General features: G+C 44.5%; 1 long non-coding RNA gene across 2 annotated transcripts in view; it reads left to right on the top strand.

Moving 5' to 3' along the window:
- Window positions 1–14,069, top strand: part of LOC146202183 (uncharacterized) — a 199,529-nt gene extending 185,460 nt beyond the window's left edge. For both annotated transcript variants that reach the window (XR_014703658.1, XR_014703659.1), the window contains exons 3-5: window positions 4,466–4,575; window positions 12,336–12,550; window positions 13,965–14,069. This is a non-coding gene — a long non-coding RNA (uncharacterized LOC146202183). The remainder of the gene's footprint in view (window positions 1–4,465; window positions 4,576–12,335; window positions 12,551–13,964) is intronic.
- The last annotated feature ends 4,793 nt before the right edge of the window (window positions 14,070–18,862 follow it).

Raw genomic sequence — 18,862 nt, 5'->3', positions numbered from 1 at the left:
GCGTACGTCACTACCGCTCATTTCACATGCTTTCTTTTTTCTGCAGTGCTGCGTTATGATTGTGCATTGCTACGTAAAATTCTCGCTTTGTACGAACAATGGTGAATGGCCAAGGATTCAACGAACATGTAATCGCAACCAAAAAGAGAAAAGGTCACGTGACCACTTGTACAGCTCAAGTTAACGCATGTTAAATGCTTCATATTCGATACGGTGTGTTGTGAATGCACTTTTTTTTCGTGTTTTTGCACAATACTTCAATTCTTGCAATTGTTATGACTGTTGCATTTTCAAACAGTTTTGCGGTGTACTATGCCAGCAACACAGGGCGTCGTCGCTGTTTCGCGTCGCCGTCGGTTCGCGCTTTCTCGTGCATGTATCTTGCCCCGTAGGTGATGGAGCGAACGATGTTCGCTTTCTCCTCACTGCCTTGTCGCGTCGCTTTCATTTTCGCTCACATGTAGCTCAGTCTTCTAGCATGCTCGTCGAAATAGTGGCGCCTGTGATACAGATGTGCCAACCGCAGCTGTATAAAAATTCTTCACCCTGCCCCAGTCTCGAAGGGCATCACTGCAGGAATTAAGCTTAATGGTTTTTGTTGGCTTATCTACGTATGGTAATAATAATGGCATGTAATTATTATCATTCGAGCTATAATCTCTCATTCTAGCTGAACTTTATATTCTCCTAGTAGACTACGGGCACAGGTAGAATAAAAAAAAATGCCCTTCCAGTAGCATCGGCAGTTAATATTAATGAGTACCATACAAACCAACGACTCTCGCTCATTTGAAACACCAGATATTTGTGCAGCTTATCCATAGGCACCTATTTAAGTTCCTCGGGATGCGTACAGCCCGCTACGACATCTCAGCTGTACAAGTACACATGTAGCCTCAAATATTAAAGGATTCAACAAAATTATTGTTAAATTCCAGTAACATTACATTCTAGGTTGTAACTTTATATACTCACATTATGTGCTAAAATATAACAATATGTGTGACATTTCTAATGCCAACTTAAAGGTGCGATGACAGGGTCGTTAGATGTATTGCCGTTTTATACTTCTATGAATAATATACAGGTCTGTGATTCTACTCGCAAAGTTTTAGTGCCTAGCGCGCGGCACATATTACAGAAAAACGCAATAGAAATCGGAATCGGGAAGCTTCTCCCACCGAGAGCGACCTTTGGAATGCTCGTGTGACGTCACAGAGGATCGCGGCGGAGCGTCGTCTGCAATGCAGGTTGCATCAAAGGACACGCCTGTGTTTTTTTTTTTTTTTTTTGACGATTAACACAGTGGTCGTCCCTCATGCAGAAGTGCTTGATGAGCATGTTACTACACAAAGACGGCATAGAGTAAGGTATGTTTTCTTCGGCATAGTTAAGGCACGGTCAACGTCAGTGGGCTGCACGGTTATTGGTTCTTTAGTTTATCGACGCACTGATCTGTCGCATATTAAAAAGGCGACGACGCCAGCAGGGCCAACGGCCGCCTATCGTCGTAGTTTGAGATTTGCTGCCCCGTAACGCCGATGAAACTAATCAGCGGACGGTTGTCCGCTCTGTTTTGGTTGGATCGAGGCCGAGTGAGAACTTGACACCCGATGAGTGAACGGCGTGAACAGCTGCGCTTGTCTGTAGCTTAACCGTGTTAGCAAAAGGAAAGCGAGAAGCTACACTTTATGTCCCACATGTCATCGGCAATGACCTTGGCCAGAAATATTAGTCGGCGCCGAACTACAGGCCTGTTCAGCGACGAGTAGGCCTAGCGCGAGTACGCGGGGCTCGGGTCTAGAGTTTCGGCAATTACGAAGCGCGCATTCACAAGCTTTAGCGGTCGCATGTGGCCATCGAGTGCAGTTCTGGCAGTAGCGACCCCAAATCCACGATTGCTTACATCGCAAAGCGAGTGCGCATTGAGCGGGAAGCGTCGATATGTGATCCTGTATAGTGAGCGCCGCCAGCAGCTGCACTGCATAGATGGGGCTTCAATTGTACCGCAGCGTGACTCAAAAACGCTGCTGTTAGCCGCTTGGTTCGCGATAAACGACCGAGCACATTCGGCAGCATTATAGATACGTGTGTGACAAGTTATCTGACGCGCCATGCAAAGCTTCGACAGAGCGTGCAAGCTGATCCCTGTAAGCTCATGCAGGTGGCGTGAAAACGCCCTAAAAGGCCGCCTCAGAAGTGTTTGCTCTTCTCGCTAGGATATGTGTTACGGCGCGGCGATCGACACAGCAAACTTCATTGCAGGTTGCCTATACATGGCTTTCTCGTGACGTCACGCTCGGCGGCGCGCTGCAGGCAGCGACCGACATCATCGTCGATTACGCGGCTGAAAGGGGACTTTCGTGCTCCCTGCATAAATCGGAGTTGTTAGTATATAACCCAAAGTACCTCCGCTGCAAGAATAGCGGGGATTTCCATATTCAGGTAGAGGACAAACCGGTGCCAAAAGTAGATCAGATCAGGATTCTGGGGATGGTCATCCAATCTCTCGGCCATAACGGAGAGGTCCTAAAGAAATTATAAAGTTACGCGACGCAAACCCTCGGGCTCTTGAGGAGGGTCGCCACTAAAGGAAGAGGCCTTAAACAGAAATTTACTAAAACTAATCCTGGCGTACGTAATGAACAGAATCAGTTACGCCACGCCCTACCTGGACATCAAGGCCGGATAATAAGAGAAATTAGACTGCCTGATCCGAAGATGCGTTAAGAAGGCGCTAGGACTGCCCGTGAGTACCTCGAGCGAACAACTGCTTGAACTCGGGGGGCATATAACACGTGGGTTAGGAACATGGGTAGCTTTACTCTATGTGGTGAACAGTCAAGATTGACAATTTGTGGAAAGCGACCCGCAGGTCGCATTCGCAAGTGTGAACATCGGTCGCGCTGCGCAGCTCTCTGGTAGCATGCGACAGCCGGTCGCACGCCCTTCGCGAGTCGCAAATGCGAATAGACCATGCTTTCTTCCACCGTGTTTCCTATTATGTCCGATAGTAAAAAAAAAAAAAAAGAAATGGGACAGATTAACAAGCGTATATCTGCAGCATATAGCAGCACCGAGGGAGGAAATGCTAATCGTAATCCCCGGCGTGTCGTTAGAAAACGCCCATTGAAAAAAAAAAAAAAGCTGTGACTCAACTTGGTTAAGCGTTAAGCTGGGAAATTGCGAAAGCTATACCCATGGCTACGCCCTCGCTCACGTGATAGTCGTACTGTTGTGGTGCTTGTGTGAAACTTGTTGTATACCTTGTGCTGCTGTGGTGATCACTTGGCTATTCTACGTACAACTAGTAGTGAAACTATAATCGCTGCGGCTGTGAGGATATACTTGGTTGCTGGTGATGTTAATGCAGTGTAGCTCGCATTACGACGAGCTTCCCTAGCGGTAGACGGCAAGCCGCTGGTGGTTGGCACAGCTACTGCTTTCTAGCGACGTGAGTCGAGCCTAATCTCTTCAGCGTAACGCCACAATCGCGGTCCTAACGGAGAGCGCAGGAGTCAGGCGCTGGTGGTGGCACCGCTGCGGCTTGCGACGGCGCGAGTCGGTCGCCCTTCTCTTCAGCGTGATGTCAAACATGACGTCACACAGAGGTCAACTAAGGTCAATGGTGGCACCGCCGCGCCACGGCAAAGGCTGAAAGTGCAAGTAGTATTGCTTTCGCAATAAAAAAAAAAAGTTGGCAGCGTCATGTCAGGGCAACGTTCCACCTGTCAACTTGTGTTGCGTCTCCTTTGGTCAGTTTCCACTTAGCGTCTGTTTTTTTATAGCATTCGCGTTTATTGTGGCTGGCTCTTACGCTTGTAACATGGAGTGATACGCCAGATGATTGCAGCACGGCCAGAGACTAACACCGCGGCATTCGTCGTGACAACCCTTTATGTGCCATATAGTGGCCGTAGATGAATCTCATGCGGTGATAAATGTTTAGTAATGTCACACGCATTATTCTAAAGCAGAAGTGTAGCAAGAAAAATGTCATGTCTACCTTTTTTTTTGCTCAAACCTCGTATGTGCACCATGAGGAAAAATCTCTTTGGTTACTGAGGCTGCCTGTGTGAACATAACTGGAAGAACTTCTGTCTCTAAATGGAGCAGACTCCATGCAAACAAAAATAGGCATATCAGGCATTAGTAGCCAAGTGCAGTGTGCAAGACAGTGCAAGTTGGCACAGATTGGTTGCCCCATTCCTTGGTTTGGGCATCTGTAAGAGGTTTTTAATGAAAAACTACAGTACAAACGGGCAAAGGACAAAGCATGAGAAGTGCGCAAAACAAGTACTGTGTGTTGTACAGGAGTAGTAGGCTGTGCGGCAGCCTGTGTCCCTGAACTCTTCCAAGGCTACTGCCCCACATCTCTGCTTGAATAACCGGCACTTTCATCTACTTGTCTTTGCTGTCCGCGAAGTTCCCCACATTACTATACTTTTTAATTTATTATTTTCAGAACAACACATGCTGTGACTGCCATGGCTGAAGAGCTGGAAGCAGAGCTTTGGGGAGAACCAGCCTAAAAAGAACTCTTAAAACGGCTTGAGGAAGCTCAAAAAGCTGCTGGTAAGCCATAGCTTTCTGCATTTGTCTTCAGTGTGGTATATGTGGGCATACAAAGTATACATTTTACAGTGTCGTTTAATATGAAAGGGATGAAATTTTGAGCCTTCAGAAAAGAATAAGGCAACAAGCACACTTAATCCAGTAATGTTTTGTAGCTAGAATTCCTCTTTCTGTATCTTAAATTCATTTGGAACTTTAATGAAGAAATAGAAATGATTTAGATTTTTTTTTCAAACTGATTGTACCCGTTCTTACTGGACAACTCTGCATGTTGCATGAAATAGTTTTTAAATTGACAGCATGATTTTGTCCCAGAGAAACAGCTAATGGTAAACACATCATTGCTGTGTTACATTCCATAAACAAGCAATGAAAAGGGTCCAAGAAAAAGTATGTGTACATGTTGGGGGGCATCTGATTTATCTACAGCCTGATGCAACTCGGGTAAGACAGACAGATATATTGGTTCTTCATAAAGGACACCCAGCCATTGGCATCAGCTGATTGTTATGAGGTTGACGTAATCTTGTTAGCTGAGAGTAATCCCTTGTATCTATCGAGTGCCATGCCGGGGGTCTCTTAACTTTGGGCCACAGCAGCCAGTAGAGCTGTGGTGTGGCCTGCAAAAGAACTGTGAGTTGAGCTAGTTGGTGCATCATTTTTTTTTTAAATACACAGCGCGACAAACATAGGACAAGCGAGTAGACGGGAACAGCGCTGTTCCCGTCTACTCGCTTGTCCTATGTTTGTCGCGCTGTGTATTTTTAGAAAATGGTGTGGCCTGTTGACTCCAAAAATTTAAGGCTTTGTTCCGAAAGCATGTGCCATTTCTGCGAGCCAGCTTTAACAGCACACTCATTTTCAAACTAAAGTCGATTAAAATGCCTCATGCCCAGGTGGCATGTGTCCTTTGTGGGAATGAAGAGGCATATTCGCCTTTTAATCTGTGAGAACTTTAGATAGGTGTCAGCTGCCTTGATCAGAGGTGGGCATTTGACCTCAAAAACCTCGACCTCACCTCAAACTCAAAAAATATTTGGCGACCTCACTCAACCTCAACCTCATCAATTGAGGTTGAGGTCCCCCAGGCGACCTCACCTCACTTTTCAGGTGACCATTGGCGACCTCACTCAACCTCACCTCAAACTCAAAATGTGAGGTTGAGGTCGGGCGCTCGACCTCAAAAAAAAAAATAAAAAAAAAAGAATCATTAAATTAAATTGTAACTTAAAGCAAATATACATTTCTCGGTAATCCTGGGGTATATATTGGCTAGCCAGAATTTTGTCGTATGAAGACTGTATTTTACTCCTAATTTTATACTACAATTAATATCCTGGATAAAAGCAGAGAAACTCTGGACACTACATGTCCAACTCTGCACTAAAGTGGCAGTCCTCTCCCCCTCCTCGCCTACCTTTTTGTGGTCGGCTTTCAATCTAAGGCCTACATGGGTACCATGTTACTACGCATAGACCCATAATGCAGTATACAAAGAGTTTATCCCATCTGACCCACGTGAATAAGATTCGTATTAGAAATAAAACAAGCCAGTTCTTACTATAAACTTAAAAGCCAAATGCTGTTGACCCTAGTGACGACGACAACAATGACGATATGCTCTTTTTCTTTTCTTGCCACATAGCGCTAAACAGACAGGGACACAGCGAGACACACGGGACGGGCGCTTTTTTTTATCGCCCGTCCAGTATGTCTGGCTGTGTCCCTGTCTGTTTAGCGCTATGAGGCAAGAAAACCGACACCAACTCGCCCAAGCTTCCATCCTTGCTCTTCTTCTTAATTCGAAAAAAAAAAAAAATTGATGATTGCCGAGCTTTTTTTTTTATTACACTGTACATTGTTTTGCGACAGAATACATTAAATTAGGAAAAAATAGGAATACATTCGTGCCTCGTTAGTACGGACACCTTGGTTTCCGACCAAAGCTGTCCATAAAGCGAGTCATCCATAATAACAAGTCTTGAATAAAAACGAAAAGTATATAATTGAGAAAAAATTTATAAATTATGGCTGCTGTGTTAATTAATTTGGGCATATAAACACAGCCGAGATGTCGATGCTACCCTCTTCTCCATAGATCCGTCGACCCGAAACGTCATGTCTGTTCTTAAACCTTGTCAGCCATCCTCTTGAGTAGCTGAAGTCAGTAACGCCTAGACAGAGCGTAGAATAATATTTCTCAGTAAACATCCCCCTGTTTTACTGAACAAAAATTCCGTAAGTCATCACAAGTAAAACCTATAAAGACGGAGGAGAAGAAGCACTCATAATGTTGCCGAGGCAGCGAGACTTCTTTTGAAGCATTTCGTCGCTCACGACAGCACCATTCGCGTGCACATTCCCGAACCACATTAACAAGGCTGACTCCATTTCCTCGAACTGTGCTTGGCGCTGTCGGACTGTGGCTTTCGCTGCGATGCCGACGTTGAGTCATTTATCGGAGTCCTGTAGTATATATAGATGGTATACCGTCGACCTGGCGAGGCTGAGGCCTAGTTGAACTTGGGTCCAGTCTTTCATGGCTTGGATTGGCTGAGATGGCTTTTGCCGCTCGTATTCACAGATTTCCCACTTCGCGCCTAAGTTCAGCTCCATTCTTTTGCGTTTAACTCCCGCCATGCCAAAAGTCAGACTAAAGTTGAGGGTTACAGGCTCCTGCTTCTTTGCACTCTTTTTCCCTAGTTAACCTCCCTGACTTTCCGTTCTTCTGATTCTCTTTCTTGCCTTGTACTGTTTCTGTAAGGAAGCGAGGGAGTCAAGTTGGCAGGCTACCATACAGAGGGCTATCAAACTGCCCTTTCCAGTGCCGTTTGTATGTGTTCCTATGAAACAAACACTGCAAGCTGAAGTACATTTTAGAACGATGGCTAGCCGACTACGAAGAGCTCAGACCTTGTCAAGGCCACATCGTTGACTCAAGGCGAAGCCGACATGCAGATCGCTGTGTTGCAAAATGTGGTAGTTCGGCAGCGCAACAGTGACGAAAACCAGGAGCATGAAAAGGAAGGGCCTCCAGGACGGGACGCCTATCCTGGTTGCGTGCTCGTCGCCTTTCTTTTGTCGCTCTACTCCTCGAGTGTGTCTTAACCCTGACCGAAAAGCGTTAACGGCTTCATGGAACACACTTTGTGTTCTGGGATAGAAATTGGGGGTTCCCACCCCCAATTTTGGCGCTTGTCTTTCTTCTTATTATTTCTTTCTTACGCTTTTACCGGCCTCTCTTCTGTTCACGTTCAGCAGAATTTATTGCGACCACATGTTGCTATTTTCCCGACTGCGGCCTTTAGTTGCGGCGCTGCCGCTGCACCCAGAAATCTCCCGGTTCCCTCTTGGGGTCTTTCTTAGTTAACTGACACTCGGTTTGCTGTGTACGATCCCTGCCATCCACCCTCCTTTTCTCCTCCTCCTCCCTTGCTTTTCGCTCTTGTGCCCCCCCCCCCCCCCCCCCTCGCCTCCTAAAACGACGACACGCCCGCTTTGATTCTTTCCAACTCCACAGGACTCGTTCAGGCATCCGACCGTATCGGCTGTCGCATAGGTTCCCGGCCTGCGCACCCTTGCGTTCGGACTCCCCTGGTTTTTTTTCAAACGATGTCAATATTAACGAGACAAAAATACATGGGCCGAATAGGCTGTGTGCATTCATCCCCTGTCCATTGTTCAGAGAGCGAGTTTCTATATTAACGAGGCATAAATGCATTGAAAAATCTTCGCCCCAGAAAACTGTCCATAATTCGGGTCCTCCATGTTAACAGATATCATATTAACGGGGCACAAATTTTCCATAATAGCCACCCATGAAACGACTTGTGAAGACTAAATCGCCAACAAAACAAACAAATAAGGAAAAGACAGCAAAACACCAATTAATTATAAAACTCGGCCAACGCCGAATAAACCTTCAGAAAATTTCCAAGAGGAATGCTGTTTATCTTATGAGGTCCCAACCGGCCAGTCTTGGGCGTTTGTTTATAATTCTATGATCCCGTGGCGTATTGCAAGAATTGGCGAAATTGCTTCTTCGAACAACCACGCTTACATTAAAAAATTACAAGGGTCGGAACTGCTAGGAAAAAGGGTTAAACGTGAACCACTTTGCTGTCGCGAGCATCGGCTCGCCCGTCAAATTTCGCCGGAGCAAAATGTCCAACTCCCACCCGCCTAAAAAAAAAACATACATGATATAAATACTTGCACGTCTGAACGGAATACTGGATGCCATTTCGCAAACAATTCTGAGACGAGCTTCTTTCTAGTATTCACCTGTTTTCCTTTGAAGACTAAACTAATAAATTGCACGGTGGAGTCTCCGAAGCTGCTTCGCCGCATTCACCGTACGTGAATCTAGAGAAACCGTTTCCCCGTTAGTGTCGTATAGTTACAGCACATAAACGTAAAATAAAGACAAGAACAACAGAAAGGAGGCGAGCAAGCAGCCCGGAGGGACCGCGCCCCCTGCTGTGCACGCGCTCCTCCCTTCGCCGTCCGTCTCCATGGCATCTGGTTTTGCTCATGCAGTGAATGTCGAACTGTCACCAATACACACCAAAGGCAGTGGGGTATGTGTGTCAACTCCGCTTCTAGAGACTGCATCGCGCTTTTCAATACTTGCAAAAAGAGAAAAACTAAATGACCGCGCCGGTAAGTGGAAAGGAGGGTTGTGCTATGGGCCACTGAAAAGATGTCAAAGAAAGAGCCTAATGTGAGGGAAGAAGCCTGTTCTCTTTTCGGCATTGTACGAACTTAATTGAAATACAAGAAAATATATATGAAGAAATACCATGTTGACGATGACTTATAACAAATGTTGCACACTAAAAACAGAAGAGAACTGCGCTTCCCAGAGCGCATAGAAGGTTTGAGACATCGACTTAGTACTGAATTCCTCAGTGCTAGCATGTAATTGGCTTCATTCACGTATATATAAATTGATTTTTAAAGAAAAAGACAAATGTCTGAAAAAAATATTCCGACATCTGGCCACAAAAATTTTCATCCGATTGATTTGTGCGTCTGGAGCAGACGGGAGCACAAAAGAGACACGCTCAGTTCGCTACACCAATTCGTCCGTCTAGACACCAAAATGTCGAGCCGGAAACCATCTCAATACTTTCTAGCTCATAAAAACATGTAGGAGAACGCTTTTCCCTCTTTTTTTTTTTTTCTGCGCCTGAATAAGAGATTTCAAGAGAAACCTGACATTATGAAGTTAAGAATCCCTTACTCTCCTCCTTTCTCCTGCATTGCTTGATTTCCCTAGAATTTGAGAGAGAAAAAAGGGGCCTTAGGGGAGCGAAATCATTTTTTTTTTCAATGGGCTTCACTGTATGCAAGCCCCGCATATATTTTTTTGTCTCTTCTATCTCGGCAAATAGTTAACATGTGTAGGCTTCTTTCCTGTATACCACTGCGTCTTATAAGCTGTGCCGTCCGTTTCATCCTCTTACATGTTTTACCGCTATATTGGTTATATACGGAACGCTAGCACCTTCATCCCATTGCAGTTGTTCGGGGTCACCTGTGAATCTGTTAGAAGGAACAAGCAGCACAAGACCAAAGAGAGGTTGTTTTGGAGAATACAAGAATATAAATTTACAGGACCGGAATATAGAACGATGACGTACAATTCGAAAGGGAGGACTTCGATAAAATGCTCAGATGGTATTGTGCCGGTTTTCCTGGTTTGTTCATGTTTTCCGTTTTTTTTTATCTGTCAGTATCACGTCCTCTGACAATTTCGCTGCACCATTTTCTGTTAAATTTCCGTGTAATGTACAGCGGGGTCCTTTATCGAATGTAAGGCAGCAGCCGTGACGTTAGCGCCTGGAAACTGGCATGCACACGATAAACAGTCCTGCTCCGCGCTGTCTGCGCAAAGACAGTTTGCTTCACTTTTTAGTTTTCTTGTTTCTTTGCGGCATCCGACAAAAGCACCGCGGGTCAACGTGAGTTATGTGCTTTGCGCGCTCCTGGGTGTTTGAGCCGGCGGCAAGCATCGGCAAAAACAAGTCAGAGGAAACGGGGGTGGCGGGCGGGGGACATGAGGAGTTCGTGAGGTAAACAAAAAAAATATCTCCTTCCAAGAAGACCAGAGGGAAGCGTCCTCGGGCTGCGGACATTACGGTAGAATGCCGAAAGCTGGGCAGGGGCAGCGGCATCCGGTCGTCCGAACGGGGGGTAACCAAACACCAAGAACCGGCGGGCACACGGCGGCAGTACGCTCGAGCTCCACGTCAAAAGGGGCGCTCTTCGAAGAAAGCCGCGGCAACAGCAAAAAGCCTGGACCTCACAATTTCGACCTCACACAATGACGACCTCACTCAACCTCAAACTCACGCGTGAGGTTGAGGTCCAATTTCGTGACCTCACTCAAAAAATTTCGAGCTGTCACCGACCTCACCTCAACCTCACCTCACTTCGTGAGGTTGAGGTCATTTTGAGGTTGAGGTCGACCTCATGAGGTCGAAACCTCATGAGGTTGCCCACCTCTGGCCTTGATAGCCAAAACATTACCATTTTTATTGCATGTGCATTAAACATAACATGGCTATGCCACTAACCATTCATTTTTTGAGGTATCGTCACCCTAGATGGGACAGTCAGCTGACTTGGATTACCAAAATCAGATTGGTATGAGAATTTTTTTTTGTCTCACTGTGCCTGTCTCAACTGTGAGCCTGTTGTTGTCAGGTTGCTAGAAAAATTGTTAGCTAATACCTTTCACAAATTGGCAAATGGGTGCATATTACATTACCTTCATTGAGCTCGTTACATCCTTTTTCTTGCTATATGTAATTGCCTAGAATAGATTGTCATTCATGCATCGTAGATCAAAAAAAAATTAAACAAAGCATTGCAGATTGCCAGAGAATCAATGGCAATAATCTCTACTTGACTAAGCCACTTTTGGCTACAAGATTGTGCTTCAGTTGAGTTAAAATACAAAATGTTTATGAACTGTGCATTTTCAGTGAATTTTGAAGAACTGAAGGGGATCTTAACTGTTCCAGATGCTCACCTATGCTGCCCCTCATAGCCTTCATATTGCTTTAGGCCATTCAGCTTAATATACCAACTTTCTTCCCTTGGAATTACTTTTAAACTGAGAAGCCAGGTCTGTGAATTGAATATATTTTGCCTCAGTCCATTTTTTTCTTTAGTTGAGATTGTGCCATCAAAGATCACATGTTCAATGCATTGCATATTTTTCCAGTCATTTTCCTTGAAATACCTGCATACATTAAGTTGAGATTGCTCATTCACATTGTTTTTTTTATCCCTCAATGTTAATCTTCATCGATAGCCTCCCAAGTTGCCTTCAGTCTTTCAGCGAGGCGTAATCTTGCTTATTGCAGTACATTCTGTACATTTTATGTGATACCAGCTTAGTGGGGAATAAATACTGATTTAATATTGCATTATTAATTGCACGCCAATCTCTAAATCTTGGCACTGGAGGGATTTTGTTAGCCATATAGTGATACTCTTGCAGCATTGTTGGAAGTATCAAGCTTGGGAGGGAGAGGACCAGAGTTCCTCCAAGCTTCAAGATATTTGTAATTGTGCTCATTCAGATGGGCTATATGGCTTGTGTGGCACTTTGTCTAAATGAGTGAAAGCATCATTTTGGACCTTTGTTGAGCTTTGTGTCATTTAGCCAGTAGTAATACATGCCAGATAGATAATTGTCACTGTTTTCTATACTGATGCCGCTTATTTCTGAATTGCTGCTCTTGCAGGCAGACATTGGAGGCGGGGCCCTGCTGGACAAGGCACTCTTGGAGCACCTTGAGCACCCTTGAGGCCATAAAAGTGCTGGCAGATTTTTCAGACCCCTGTTGCACCTTGTTTGCTGCAGAACTAAAGACCAAATCCCTGTATGGAGTGTGGAACATCCAAAAGGATCCCATTGAGAAAGAGGCGCTTGACTTGGTGCACCTGGAAGCTGTCATATGTAAGTCACTGCATGCATGCTTATAAATCATAAACAAATGTAAAAATATCGATAAAGAGGGAAATAATGGCAACTGTTGAAGTTTATTTGTATAATCTGCTTATGCACCTTTCATGCAGTAGAGTTAGCCAACAACACACTTCATAGCACTTACATTGCACTTCATTCTGTTCATTCTCTTGCAGAAAGTGGATGTGATGATATGCATGTGGGTTGTAGCAGTAATGGAGAAAGTTGGTGATGGATGTTGTTTGAACCGCATGATGAAATAGATTTCACCTTGCTTAGAGTAAGGGCTTCGTGCACCGACATTCTTGGCTTCGTTATGGTAGAGGCTGTGCTCACAGCTGATTGGGTGACAGCAATCCACCAAATGACCACTTCATCTATTCACAGCTGCTGATCATCGGACTCTTGTGGGTTCTATCATTATCACATATGGAAAACACTTGATGTTTTGAGAAGCAGTTCTTTATCTCTTGTGCTGCAAAATTTTCACTGCATAGCACAATAACGAAGTTAGTTTTTGCAGGAAACAGGACTACAATGCAAATCTGCATACAACTTCTTGGAATTCTGCAGAGGGAATAATTTAGCAGGCGAAGAGAAAAGTGTTGTCCTTTGGTAATCCAAGACAGTATTTGGAGGTTCATTAGGGACAATGCATCTGTCTGTTCTTAAAACATTTTAACCTGGTCATTATGCTGCCAGATTTTTGGGCATGGTCTGTAGTGCAGTTACATTTTACCACTTGGGCCAGATTATTTGACAGTCAATGTTTTTCTGGTATTCAGCATGAGGGACACTGTGTTTTAGCAGTGTTTTGTGTCTGAGAGAAGGTTTACTAGCTTAAAACATGTACATAGTGCTATCTATATAGTTGACACAACTCAAGAAGTGGCAAATACCCATCAAAGGAGGCTCTCCATCCAGTGGTGCTGGCCGGTTTATATGACGTGGCGTGGTGGTTAACCACATAGTGTGAAATCGTAGTGAATACTGTATTCCGTCCCTCCAGCTCCCGCCTTCACATCACCGCACCCCTACTCCAAACAGTATGTTCCATGGCACGGTAAAAAAGTGCCTCCTTCCCGTTTCTGCCTAGCTTCCGCTGCAGCGCCACAAAATAAGCTGTCCGCAAAATTAGCTGCAACAATCGCAGACAACACTATTGGATGAAGGGCCTCCTTTGATGGGTATTTGCTGCTCCGTTTTGAGTTGTATCCGACTATAATATGGACTCCCAGCCTCATGTATGTGGCATGATGCATGTGTGGTGCTACATTAATATCATCAACTCTGCCACTCATACCTACCTTGTCTGTGCACTACAATGCTTATGAGCTGAAATGTGTTCCTCATATTGCATTTTGCTAAGAAAAATTAAGGCATCTTCATTATACAATTTTTGCAGCTTACATGCGCACCAAGTACCTGACCGCTTCTGTGGGCCACATAAAGATCAGCCTGCTATAACCTGGAAAGTCCATTAATTCACGAAATAAAATAAACTGGTCAGTCTGAAAAAGTTTGCTTCACTTCACTAGTACAGGTGTTTCAGGAAGTACAGAGCGCACTGGATGGAATGCGAGCATGCACAACTGAAAGCCAACACATGAATCCCATGTTACTTTTATTTATTTATTTAAAATATTCTCACGGTAAAGATGTACGTTCCATGTTTAAGTTCATATTCGGTGTATAATCAACAGAATTTAAACACAACACATAAACCATATGTTGCTTTAAATGTATATTCAGTCTATAATCAACAGAATTTCAAAACAACACATAAAGCACATGTTGCTTTTAAGTTTGTATTCAGTATATATTTAACTGAAAATCAACACAAAAATCCACAACGGAATTTCAACTAAAACACATAAGCCAATTTTCAACAAATGCTCAATGTTAATCAACAAAAATGTCACAGGATATTCTCAGCATTTAAACAGTGTTTATTGAGGCAACTTCACTAAAATTCCACAAAATTTCAACACCAGTTTATGTAAGGGATGCATCTAGAATTTAATGTCGAAAGAAGGGCCAAACGAGCCGAAGCTCTAGAGCGACGGTTCAAGAACATGGGGGCAAAGGAAGCAGTCTATGTTGATGCGGCAAGTGGCAGAACAGTTGCTGCGGCAGCCTCGGTAGTCGATGGCCGAGGGGCGCCGGTATCCGCGGCAGCCATCAGAGGCCGCAACGTAGAGATGCGAAGGAAGTTGCGATAGTCCTAGCTTGCATAGGAATGGAAGCAAAGTTCATAATTAGCGACAGCAAAGCTGCCATCCAAAATTTTGGAAATTGGAGAATATCGCCGGAGGCTGCCAAAATCCTCACCCAAAGAATGCTGAATAGGAAAATTCAATTAATTTGGACACCCGCATACGCTGCCGTCCCTGGTAACGAGGTGACTCACGAGCAAAGGTGGGCATTTGACCTCAAAAACTTCGACCTCACCTCAAACTCAAAAAATATTTGGCGACCTCACTCAACCTCAACCTCATAAATTGAGGTTGAGGTCTACCAGGCGACCTCACCTCACTTTTCAGGTGACCATTGGCGACCTCACTCAACCTCACCTCAAATTCAAAATGTGAGGTTGAGGTCGGGCGCTCGACCTAAAAAAAAAGCACATCAAAGAATCATCAAATTAAACCGTAACTTAACGAAAATATACATTTCTCGGTAATCCTAGCATATATAGGCAAGCCAGAATTTTGTCGTATGAAGGCTGTATTTTACTCTTAATTTTATACAACAATTAATATCCCGGATAAAAGAAAAACTCCGGAGACTCCATGTCCAATCCTGCACTAAAGTAGCAATCCTCTCCCCCTCTTCGGCTACCATTTTTTGGTCCGTTATATTCTAAGGCCTACATGGGTACCACATTACTACGCATAGGCCCATAATGCAATACAAAGAGTTTATCCCATCCGACCAACATGAAAAGAATCCGTATTAGAAATAAAACAAGCCAGTTCTTACTATATACTGAAAAGACAAATGCTGTTGACCCTAGTGACGATGGCAACAATGACGATATGCTCTTTTTCTTAATTCGAAAAAAAAAAAAAAAAAACAAATTGATGATTGCCAAGCATTGTTTTTTAATACACTGTACATTGTCTTGCGACCGTACACATCAAATTGGGGAAAAAATAGGAATACAGTCGTGCCTCGTTAGTATGGACACTTTGGTTTCCGACCAAAACTGTCCATAACGCGAGTCATCCATAATAACGAGTCATGATAAAAATGAAAAGTATTTTTTGAGAAAAACTTTATAATTAATGACAGCTTTTTAAATTAAATTTCTAATTAAAAACAGCCAAGCTGTCGATGTTACCCCCTTCTCCATGAATCCGTCGACCCAAAAATGTCATGTCTGTTCTTAAATCTTGTCAGCTATCCTCATGAGCAGCTGAAGTTAGTAATGCCTATACATAGCGTTGAATAATTTTTCTCAGTAAACATCCCTGTTTTACTGAACAAAAATTCCGTAAGTCATCACAGGTAAAACCTATCAAGACGGAGGAGAAGGAAGGGTGCGCACCCATAATGTTACCGAGGCAGCGAGCCTTCTGTTGAAGCATTTCGTCGCTCACGACAGCACCATTCGCGCACACATTTCCGAAGCACATTAACAAGGCTGACTCCATTTCTTCGAACTGTGCTGGGCGCTGTCGGACTGTAGCTGACGCTGCGATGAGCGATGCCGACGTTGAGCCATTCATCAGAGCCCTGTAGTATCGATGCTACCGTCGACCTGGCGAGGCTGAGACCTAGTTGAACTTGGGTCCAGTCCCTCACGGCTTGGATTAACTGAGATGGTTTTTGCCGCTTGTATTCACAGATGTCCCGCTTCGCGCCTACGTTCAGTTACGTTTTCTTTTTTTTTTTTTTTTTTTTGCTTTCAACTCCCGCCATGCCAAAAGTCAGACTAAAGTTGAGGGTTACAGGCTCCTGATTCTTTGCACTCTTTTTGCCTAGTTAATCTCCCCGCCTTTCCGTTCTTCTGATTTTTTTTTTTCTGCCTTGAACTGTTTATGTGAGGAAGCGAGGGAGTCAAGTTGGCAGGCTGCTGAGGGCTATCGAACAGCCCTTTCCTGTGCCGTTTGTATGTGTTCCTATGAAACAAACACTGCAAGCTGAAGTACAGTTTAGAACGACGGCGAGCCGACTACGAAGAGCTCAGACCTTGTCAAGGCCGCATCGTTGACTCAAGGCGAAGCCGACATGCAGACCGCCCGGGGCGCGAAATGTGGCAGTTCGGCACCCCAACAGCGACGAAAACCAGGAGCATGAGAAGTAAGGGCGTCCAGGACGGGACGCCCGGTCCTGGTTGCGTGCTCGCCGCCTTTCTTTTGTCGCTCTACTTCGTGAATGTGTTTTAACTCTGACCGAAAAGCGTTAACGGCTTCATGGAACACATTTTGTGTTTTGGGAAAGAAAAACTTCAGTTCCCACCCCCACTTTTTGGCGCTTGTCTTTCTTCCTATTATTTCCTTCCTACGATTTTACCGGCCTCTCTGTTCATGTTCAGCAGAATTTATTGCGACCACATGTTGCTGTTTTCCCGACTGCGGCCTCTCGTTGCGGCGCTGCCGCTGCACCCAGAAATCTCCCGGTTCCCTTCATTCAGGGTCTTTCTTACTTAGCTGACCCTCGGTTTTCTGTGTACGTTCCTTTCCGCTCTTGCGTCCCTCCCCTTCCTAAAACGACCACACGCCCGCTTTGGTTCTTTCCAACTCCACAGGACTCGTTCAGGCATCCGGCCGCATCGGCTGTCGCATAGGTTCCCGGCCTGCGCGCCCTTCTTTAACTTGCGTTCGGACTTCCCTGCTTTTTTCAAACGATGTCCATATTAACGAGACAAAAATACATGGACCCAAGTGGGCTCTATGCATTCTTCCCCTGTCCATTGTTCAAACAGCGAGTTTTTACATTAACGAGGCATAAATACATTGAAAACATTTCGTCCCCAGAAAAACTGTTCATAATTCAGGTCGTCCATGTTAACGGGGCACGAATTTTCCATAAAAGCTGCTCATGAAACGATCTGTCGTGATGACTAAATCCCCAACAAAACAAACAAAAGAGGAAAGACAGCAACACACCAAATAATCACAAAACTCGGCCAACGCCGAGTAAACAAATGTACCTTCAGAAAATTTCAGAGGAACGCTGTGGATGTTACGAGGTCCCAACCGGTCACTCCTAGGTGTTTGTCTATAATTCTGTGATCCCGTGGCGTATTGCAAGAATTGGCGAAATTGCTTCTTCGAACACCATGCTTACATTAAAAAATTACAGGGTTCGGAACTGCTAGGAAAGAGGGTTAAACGTGAACCACTTTGCAGTCAAATTTCGCTGGACCAAAATTTCCAACTCCCCCCCCCCCCCAAAAAAAAACAAAAAAAAAAAACGAAAAAACGATACAAATACTTGTACATCCGAACAGAATACTGGATACCATTTCTCCAACAAGTCTGAGACGAGCTTCTTTGTGTTATTCACTTGTTTTCCTTTAAAGACAACTAATACATTACACGGTGGTGTCTTCGAAGCTGCTTCGTCGCGTGCACTACACGTGCATCCAGAGAAACCGTTTCCCCGTTCGTGTCGTGTAGTTACAGCACATAAACGTAAAATAAAGACAAGAACAACAGAAAGGAGGCGATCAAGCAGCCTGGAGGGACCGCGCTCCCTGCTGTGCACGCGTTCCTCCCTTCGCCGTCCGTCTCTAGGCTCTAGGTTTTGCTCATGCAGTGAATGCCGAACTGTCACCAATACACACCAAAGGCAGCAGCGAATGTGTCAGCTTCGTTTTCAGAGACTACATCGCGCTTTGCAATACTTGCAAAAAAAAGAAATAAAAAAATAAAAAGAGAAACTAAATGACCGCTCCGGTAAGTGGAAAGGAGGGTTGTGCTATGGGCCTCTGGAAAGATGCCAAAGAAAGAGCCAAATGTCAGGGAAGAAGCCTGTTCTCTGTTCGCCAGTACACGAACGTAAATGTCATACACGACAATATATATAAAGAAATACTATGCTGACGAAAGTACGAAATTTCGCACACTAAAAAAAGAAGAGAACTGCGCTTCCCAGAGGGTATAGAAGGCTTGAGACATCGACTTAGTACTGCATTCCTCAGTGCTAGCATGTAATTGGTTTCATTCACATACATTTCAATGGATTTTTAAAGAAAAAACGAATGTCTGAATATATTACTCCGATATCTGACCACACAAATTTTCATCCGATTGATTTGTCCGTATCGAGCAGACGGCAGCACAAAAGAGACAC

This window comes from Amblyomma maculatum, chromosome 1 (assembly GCF_055883805.1).
Source record: "Amblyomma maculatum isolate TAMU_Amacu chromosome 1, ASM5588380v1, whole genome shotgun sequence".
NCBI lineage: Eukaryota > Metazoa > Arthropoda > Arachnida > Ixodida > Ixodidae > Amblyomma > Amblyomma maculatum.
This window is presented reverse-complemented; position numbering and strand designations above follow the sequence as displayed.